This window comes from Pundamilia nyererei, unplaced genomic scaffold (assembly GCF_000239375.1).
Source record: "Pundamilia nyererei isolate P.nyererei 1_Seehausen unplaced genomic scaffold, PunNye1.0 scaffold00154, whole genome shotgun sequence".
Classification (NCBI taxonomy): domain Eukaryota; kingdom Metazoa; phylum Chordata; class Actinopteri; order Cichliformes; family Cichlidae; genus Pundamilia; species Pundamilia nyererei.
The window spans coordinates 257124-265596 of NW_005187555.1; the positions used below are offsets into that span (position 1 = coordinate 257124).

The window sequence follows — 8473 nt, forward strand, 5'->3', positions numbered from 1 at the left end:
CCTCGCCTGTGCCTGTTGGACCTTTGTGACTTGCACTATGACCCCTCCCAGGCAGGCTGACGGTGCTTCACCTTCCTCCTCCTTCATGCCTGTTCTTCCACCTGTTCCTCCTCTGGTCTCTACTTTTCATCATCTTCCATCTTTTTCTCCTCCTCACCAGCTCACCCTGTCGTCCATCCTTCTCTTCCACAGATTCTGTCTCTAATTCCTCCTACCCACCCACTCCACCCCAAACCCCCTTTCCATCACCACCTCCTCTCCGTTGCCGTGGGGATACAGGGGATCATAACTGACAGGCAGCTTGCTAAACCAATCAGATTCATCCACAGCTTCAAAGGCGAACACTCATTGGCAGTTCCCAGGGGAGCTGGAGTGTGTGTGTGTGTGTGTGTGTGTGTGTGTGTGTGTGTGTGTGTGTGTGTGTGTGTGTGTAATAGAGTGATGGATGATCTCCTCTCCAACAGCAGAGGAGAGGAAGGATCACTCATTCTCAGTGTCTCTCTGTTGCTCTCTCTCTATTTAATTCCTGATCTCTCTCTCTCTCTCTCTCTCTCTCTCTCTGTGTGAGTGTCTCTCGCTCGCCCCCCCTCCCTCCTCTCTCCACATCTCTGTCGCTGTGGAGAGCCAAAGAGAGAAGACGTTTGTTCTTGGAGATGCTCGAGGAAAACAAGAAAATAGCTGCTTCTGCTGGATGTTAAAATGCAGCACTGCATGCCTTAAATAAAACACACACACACACACTGACACACACACACTCCGCGGCGCTGCAACCATGCCAGGAATACCTGCCGTCCATCTGCTGTTGCGCGGTGCACGGGATGTGATGGATGCAGCTCCTACTTTCTGTTGGTGAGTGTTTGATTGCTGTGTGTGGTTTTTCGGGAATGTGTCCGTGTACTCGTGTGATTGTGTGTTTGTGTGTGTGCGTTGTCAGGACTGCGGTAGTCCTTGAGCGCTGTGGCGACTCAGCCTGCGGTTCTGACAGCTGAGGGGAATAGGAAAACAGGGCTGGGGGATTGTTTTCTCTCTCGTTCCGGAGGGGTGCGAGGATGCCTCGTCACTTTAGTCGCTATTCGCGTTTCGTCACTTTGGTGTCTTGCAGTGGAGCGTGAGGGGACACGGTGTTGTCAGTGTCACTCCACAGGTTCATCCCTGAAGTCAGAGAAAGGCAGAGTGTGCAACAAGCCTGGATAAAGGGAAGGGCGGGTGCGGGGGAGCTTTGTGTCTTTTCAAAGTGACGAGAAGCAGGAAAGACTCGTGATAACACGCGAAAGCTACAACCGTCCCCTCAGGAAACCGAGCCGCCGGGACACTTCCCAATGAGGCGAAAGCGTCCCGGGCTTCGTCGGCTCTCGTCAGAGCTGCCGTGGACTGGCGGCCGATGCCAGCGTGCGGTGTGGCGACGTGAGTCAGGAGAGAAAGAGGGGTCACAGGATTGGCTGTGGGGTGATCTCCACCACCGCCTGCCTAATTTGCCAGAACCTCAGCCCCTCTCTACCTCCCTCCTTCCTCCGTCCTCACTCCTGCTGTATTTAAGCCTCCTTCATAATAAGCAGCAGTGCACGGAGGCGTCTTTAAGTGCTCAGACTGAAATCAGCACTTCTCCCCCCTGCCCGGCTAAACAGGGGTCAAGTACGCCGAAGCTCAGTTTCCTCACGTCAACATGCAGCAGCGTCAGGCTCGGAGCGCCTCGGAGCGTCGGCCGTGGACACTTTAAAGACGCAGCCCTCTCCGGAGCTCCAAAACTGATACGTCAACGTTCATCCTCAATTTTCATGGCGTGATTTCTCAGAGGGTTCGCAGCACATTTGGACTGATTAGACTGCATGAGCAAAATAGCCTATTATTTTGATTTAATTGACAATAACAGCACTAAGTCACTTTGGAATAATCCTCCTAATTAAATAATGACAGCAGGTCTTTGAAACCGGAGACTCCGTCCCTGTGTGAGGAGGAGGAGGACAAACACAAGCACGTTTGGACCCATTTATCACAATCACATGTTTTAAGGGAGCCACGCAGCTCAAAGTTAATTATTCTGTGGGGACTTATTGCACTCATATCATTACGGGAATCCCCAGCTTCACAGCACAAACTACATGTTGTCTTCTCTCTTTTCCTGATGGGATAAAGTCCCATCCTCTCATTCTCTGAAAGCACCGACAGTTAATCTGGATTTTATGCATTAACATTCAGTTTGTCCATCAAACATGCAAATTGATCACAGACTCATTAGGAATCATAATTATTACTTTAAATACGCTTAAGTCTAACCAGTAACAAAAGGATAATTACAAAGTGCTGAATTCTATATCCATGTGTTTAAACGACATCTCACAGAAACACTAAAAAACCTTCCAGTAAACCGGGTCACAATAGTGATCCAGCATCATCTAAGCTTTCACGTATCCAGAGCTGCAGCTTAAATCGAGCTCCATCTAGTGGACGGCGTGCACGTACTTAAAATGCGTATTTAAGACTTCACGTGTGGGAATGAACAGCACGAAACCGTTACACAGCAACTCAGTTTCCTGCAGGTTAAACGACCCATGCAACTCCAGTTGAGCGGTTACACAGCGCACATACGAACACTCATTATCTACATTTGCACCACTTTGCCGATTGGCTTGCTGGAAATGTGCTGTTCTTTGGCTCCAGCTCCGCAGGACCGTGTTCATTCAGAAAAAAGAACAAAAAGAAGTAAAATTTAAAAGGTGCCAAAAACTGCAGTTCTTCTAACGGCCACCAGAGGCTAAAGCAGTGAATCACATTACTGCAAGAGAACGTCACTGTTCTATTATTAGTGTTTTATTCAAATCAATAAATAAAGAGAAAGTCCCACACGGGCGTCCAGGAGACGTTCATGAAGAAGTTTAGATGTTTTGTAGATAATGGGGCTACATTTGGTCAAAGCTCGCTGGGGGGCGTGGCTTCTTTGGCTTACAGGTGTACAGCTGCTAGCTGCTAGGGTTGACCTCGGCTAGCCCCTGAACTGGACGCCTTGACCGCGTTTGTGCTGTTGGAGCCTTTTAATGACATCATGTGACCAATAATGTGGCTGCTATGAGGTTACTGTAGCAACAGACCATACAGGAAGGCGGAGCTCCAGTTTTGAGATTCTAGCACTCAGCAGGTATCTGTGCCTGTGTGATACAGTTTGTGGATGCAGCTGTGTAGCCAAGCCAAATGATACCAAATATGGTCATCTCGAGCTCTAAAACGCCAACATGGCCGCGGCTAAAACTGCGACAGTGAGACGTCTAAAACCCGTGGGGGACATCCCGGTTCTCAGGTCTCTGGTGATTCTCAAAGTGGAGTCTGCTGCCCACTAGAGCTCCCTCATGTTACTACATGTGTTTGGGGTCGATAAATCAAATATTTTCTGCTGTTTCATAATATAATTAATATTTATAAAAACATATGTAGGCTCAAAAAAAGTCACAACTAATACTGAAATTAAAGCTTCCTGCTGGTGTCAAAAGGAAAGCCGTTAACGAGAAAATCAACATAAATCACAGAGAAGAAAACACTTCATCTTAGTTTGGTGTGTTAATCAGAGCTGTGATTAAAGGTCTGAGTGGGCCACGGCCGCTCGGCGTAATTCTACACTCAGCTGCTTCTTTTGTTTTTGGCAGAATTAAATTCAGCTGGAAGAAAAAGTTGAAAGTTAAGCTGCTGCTTGTTTTCTTCTATGCATTTCTTTGCATTTCAACGTGTCTGGCAGATATTAGCATCTTTCTCAGGTGTAGGAGAGTAGCGTTTGCTGCAGCTCTGCCTGAAACTTTGTATGAGATTCATCATTTTTTGGAAACTCCATTTCTCAGATCGATGCTTGAGGGGGACTTTTCCCGAAAAACAAATGCAGTCTGTAACAAATGGTGATAGAAACTCATTTGTCACATGAATCACGATGTATTCTTGGCCCTCTCTCATTGTGGCCGTGTTCATAAATGGATTTGGGCCTCTTATACTATCTATACTAAACCACTTGTGCAGTACGCAGCGCCGCCAGGAAAATCAACATGTCTGCATCGGTTAATACATCAGGATATTGCTGCGGAATAAAACTTGCCCAACACAAATCAGCGCTAATCATGTTTGCTTGATTCTTCTCCCCATGCTGGAAATCAGGCTCATTGTTTGGAGGTTGTTTCAAAAATGAAGCGCTGAGCTGAACAGAAACGGAGACACCGTGGTGCTGAGAGCGGACAATAAAGCGAAGTTTCCTCGTACGCGTTCACGCCGAGAGACAAAACACAACGAGGGGGAGATGTTTCCGACAGACGTAATCTCCTCTGCCGAGCCTCCCGTCGACGACGAGATGCCAAAAAATTACTTTAGAGTCGTTTTGTCTTTACTGGTGATATTCCAGAATTCTCCTCAGGGAAACAAAGCAGCATCACTGTGGCTTCCAGGCCCATCGTTGTCAAAGACTCATTCCAGCATCAAACGTGAAGTAAGCTGCTGCTGAAGCTGGAGCCCGTTCACATCTGCTGATTCTGCGCTTCAAAGTCGAGGCCAGAGCAGGCGAGGAGGTCAGGGCGGTGGACGGGGTGTAATCAGCACTCAGAGCATCTCAGGTAGATGAAGATGACCCGCGACCTTCAGCTACCTGACACGTTAAAGCATGCACACATCATTTCCTGGCTTCATTATTACTTCATAGCTCACTAATGACCAAGATGAGCACATATGCTGTTACAGAATGAGTATTTCTGCACATGTAGACACGCCAGTCTTTATGCATCAGCTGGGGAAGTTTCATGGTGATGTTAGTTGATGGATTTTCACCACTAACATGTGTTTTGCAATAAAAATGTCTGTAATTTACAACCATAACGTTAGAGGCCACAAATCTCCACTTCAGCACCGCTGACACCCACCAAACTTTTCACTTTTATTCCGGGCTCGAGGGAATCATAAATCACACCGATCTGCGGAGCGTTTCACTCCTGAAACACAGAAAAATTGCCCGACGTCTTCTTGAGAACATTTTCTGATTTATTAAATAATAAAAAGGATCAGCGTGTAAAATGTTTGACGGAAACGTGTCACCATAACCGAAACTAATTTTTCCCACGTGGGGAGGTGAACGATAAGGTCCACGTGATTTCCTCCTGTCGGCATTCTGGAGGTTTAAACGTTTGTTCCTACATCGCTCCGAGCCTGGCTTAGACAGACGCATGGAGAAAATTGACTTCATGGATTTCATGAAATGATCAAAATACCCAGAAGCCCCTCTGTAAAAACCTTTGACTCCAAATCAAAAGGAATTTCGAACCCGGCATTATCCATCGTCCAGATTTCTGAGCTGGAAAAGTTCAACGTGTCACATAAATGGAGAAAACCATAGTTTCCAGTTTTATTCCTGGTTGTGTTCTGGAGGTTTGGACTGAGAGGTTTGCTCATCTATCATTCATCTAGCACCGCCTGATTTATTGACTGATTTTATTCCTAAAATACTGAAAAAATGATATGAATCCAAACAATTCCAGTGGGAAAGATCACTCCCACGTGAAGACAGTCACCAGTATTCCCGGGACTGGACGTCCCAGCAAATGTACCCCAAACCCAGGAGCGTGCACAAGCCTCGGTCAGCGTGGCAGAGGTTAAAGTTCACGGCAGGGCGATTAGAACAGGTTCTGCTGTGACAGCGTTTGCGAGCAGAATCAACAGTTTCACGCCGCTCGCCAACATTCTGCTTTAGTATTTGCTCAATCTTTAAAGAAAGTGTACTTTATTGGTCCCCGTGGGGAAAATGCATCCGCAGCCCACGGCCCTGCCCACCATCCGCCAGCATCGAGCCACACATGAAACAGTCTGAAATGTAGTGCAGCACCATCAGCTTTGTATCTAGCGACCTGTCAGAGTCGATATAAGAACCCATCTGCTGCTGCCTCCTCCGCACTGAACACACAGGAGATGGTTAGCTTTACACATGTACCGTCGTCAGCTGACAAACAGAGGTCAGGCTGTTAACCCGCCTGTGTTTACGTGCTCCACATGCATGTGACTGTGAGGGTAATTAACACCAAGACTGGCTGCTGATTAAAGAGAGAAGTGCGACTCGTGGGAGTGGAGGCTAAGTGAGAATTCTAATGTTGGTGATGCTAACAAGGAGCGTGTGCAGAAGGAGGGGGAGCGGATAAATGGGCGGACGAGCCTCGCTTGGGATGGGTTTAATCGTAAATCAATGGCAAACGGAGGGAGGAGAGAAAGAAGGGAGGGAACGGGGGATTTAATGCGGGAATTCGGATCTTATCTGGATGTTTTGGCGACGTCGTCTTCCCCGTCTCGTGCCAATAACACCCACAGAAATCAATTAAAGTAAAAAGAGGAAATACAGGAAACCGGTACACACTGTTCTGCTCATGTCTCGCTGTCTGCTGCTAACCCGAGCTGCTGATAATGAGTCGGGTCGATCGGAGCGAAGCTGCAGGCTGATCGAAAACGAGTCTTCTGATCCAAACGACGAAGTTTCATTCAGTTTCATTCAGTTTTCAGTCTTTTACAGAATCCTCCTACAGGACCGATCAAGTTTTCAGATTAGCAGGATAGCCGGAGCTAAAGGACAGTGCACTAACACATGTCTGTAAAAACACAGTCCAAGGATTCAACTGAAGGAATTTTCAGTGTGAATTTATTTCACCGTATTTTTTAACTGGGCAACAAATGTTACCATTTCTGTTTATGGAAATGACAAAAAGCATAATTAAAATGGATCATGTAGTGACATTTAGTTTTGTTTCTCTAATCGAGTCGCTCTTGTTCCCACGTAAGAAACGAAACTTTGGGAATCATATTGCTGTGTGGCAGGTGGCGTTTGGACTCCAAACTCAGCTTTACTTCCGGGAAAAAAAAAAACACACGGGGAGACAATTAACCCAATCAGTCAGAGCGAGAAGTTAAAGTAGAGACTACACACAGGAAGCAGCCGCTGTGAGGATAAACCAAATAAACTCAGAAACATGACAATAATTAACAGAAAGGCTCTAAATGATCCCCAAACCCAAAAAACCCCACAAGTCCAGAACTCTGACAGTCTGCTGCTTTTTGAGGTCGTTTTTTTGTCACTGTTAGGACCACCCTTAATTTGATATAAATCAATGTGAATTGCACAGGATTACTGCAGCGCTGACTCATGTCAGGTAAAGAAAAAAAGATGAAGCGACGCCGCTGTATGTGTCACATTACCCTAATAACGGTCTCGGGTTTGAATGACCCGTGCATGAAGCCAGCAGAATACAGGCACTCAGACTTTGTTTTAAGACATCCACGAAGCTCAAGAGACTAAATGTGTGCAGAAGTACACACTCCAGCTTTTTATGCAGTTGTTTTAAGGATTTCAGAGCTTCTCTTGCTAAAGTTTTTATTTTTATTGCATTAGTAGAGCACCTTTATTGGCTCCACCATTGGTCACTCGCTGCTGGATGGAGTTTCCTTCTTTCTTTCTTTCTTTCTTTCTTTCTTTCTTTCTTTCTTTCTTTCTTCAAAGCACAGATCACAAAGCAGGGGCTGATGTCATGACGTCCTTCCAGTAACTTTTCTGTCCTAGATGCTGGAAATTCATAAATTTGCACCGGACTGTCCTGTATCGCTGGAGTTGTGACAATACCTTCCTCTTCAGGACTTTTGATGAGGACATTATTATTATCTTTGTATATAAAAGATGGCTCTCACACGCTTTCAGGCCTTAATGGCAGCATTTGCCTCTCTGTGGCTGTAAACAGGATTATTTCTGCTGGACATCAGAGTTTATGGGGACTGTCACTGTTGGAGCCTCTAGTGGACATTAGAGGTACTGCATTTTCTGGCACTTAAAGGCTTCTTTTTTTGCTTGCTGTTTGATAGATTTGAGAAAAGATGATGGTTTTAGGTTAAAAACATGTTGATAATACCAGCAAACCCTATCAGAGTGTATAAGGTAGTACTGGAGACAAGCAAGCCAAGAGCAGTGCTGCTACCGTTAGCATTATTTTCATCTGGCTGATTAACAGCACTTAAAATGTCTCAAGGAACAAGACAATAATAATATACAATGTCTTAAAAAACAACGTTGGTCTAATGAACCCTAACCACATAGAACAGCTCCACACCTACCAGCTAAACCAGTTAATCCATCACTTAACAGATGGGCCCGAATATGACCGGCCACTTCCTGTCAACACCATTTAATGTCTGAAATTGCTGAACCAGAGGAGACCAAACAGAGATTTCTTTGCAGAGGGAAGATCAAGAAAAACAGAGCTATCCCAGAACAAACAGCACAGATGGAAGATCCAACACAGCAACCTGAGTCTGTGTGCGCCCGTGTATACAGTGTGTGCTGCTTTTCAGAATCAGAATCAGAAACTTTATTGTCATTGTCACGAGAACAACGAAATGAAGAATGGTCCCCGATCATTGCATCATCCCTAGCAATATCAAAATATAAATAAAACAATAAAATTCAATAAATAAAATAGATAGAATA

General features: G+C 45.7%; 2 protein-coding genes across 2 annotated transcripts in view; one reads left to right on the top strand and one right to left on the bottom strand.

Annotated features, from left to right (window-relative positions):
- The window catches only part of immp2l (inner mitochondrial membrane peptidase subunit 2), a 197500-nt gene that overhangs the window by 45050 nt on the left and 143977 nt on the right, over positions 1-8473 (bottom strand). The gene's annotated exons all lie outside the window — the stretch shown is intronic.
- The window catches only part of LOC102206801 (leucine-rich repeat neuronal protein 3-like), an 18569-nt gene continuing 10707 nt past the window's right edge, over positions 612-8473 (top strand). The window contains exon 1 of the mRNA XM_005745095.1: positions 612-849. The gene's annotated coding sequence lies outside the window, so the exon portion shown is untranslated. The remainder of the gene's footprint in view (positions 850-8473) is intronic.